At 22.6% G+C, this 461-nt stretch overlaps 1 long non-coding RNA gene across 1 annotated transcript in view; it reads right to left on the reverse strand.

Moving 5' to 3' along the window:
- LOC110267422 overlaps nucleotides 1–458 on the reverse strand; it is a 1,266-nt gene extending 808 nt beyond the window's left edge. Inside the window, exons 1-2 of the long non-coding RNA XR_002355047.1 lie at nucleotides 433–458; nucleotides 208–279 (exon numbers count right to left, since the gene is read on the reverse strand). This is a non-coding gene — a long non-coding RNA (uncharacterized LOC110267422). The remainder of the gene's footprint in view (nucleotides 1–207; nucleotides 280–432) is intronic.

A 461-nucleotide genomic window follows, 5' to 3' on the forward strand; every position in this document is an offset into this window, starting at 1 on the left:
AGCAAATAATAATAATAATAATAATAATAATAATAATAATAATAATAATAATAATAATAATAATAAACTAATTAATTAATTAGATTGTCTCCCTTTTTTTGTTAAAAGTTATTTTTCTATTCAAATACCAATCTAATTTTGATCAAAATTAATTTTTTAAAACCAAGTTGACACAATCATTAGTTCATTACAAATGTTAATTACTACCTTATTTCTCTGTCTTCCGCTGATAATGGCCGTCGGAAAATGAAAAGCAACTTCACGTACGGCGGTGCGCATCTGCAACATATAATTCATTATTTTGTTGAAAAATTTAGTAAATATGATTACATATATATCTAAGTATTTTTGGCAAATGTAAAAAGAAATAAGTTATTTGATTATTAAACTATGTTATATACACTGAAAAATTAATTAATGTATAATACTTACGGCATCACTTATATGAGCTTTATGAGCTT

Source organism: Arachis ipaensis, chromosome B02 (assembly GCF_000816755.2).
Source record: "Arachis ipaensis cultivar K30076 chromosome B02, Araip1.1, whole genome shotgun sequence".
In the NCBI taxonomy this organism is placed as follows: Eukaryota; Viridiplantae; Streptophyta; class Magnoliopsida; order Fabales; family Fabaceae; genus Arachis; species Arachis ipaensis.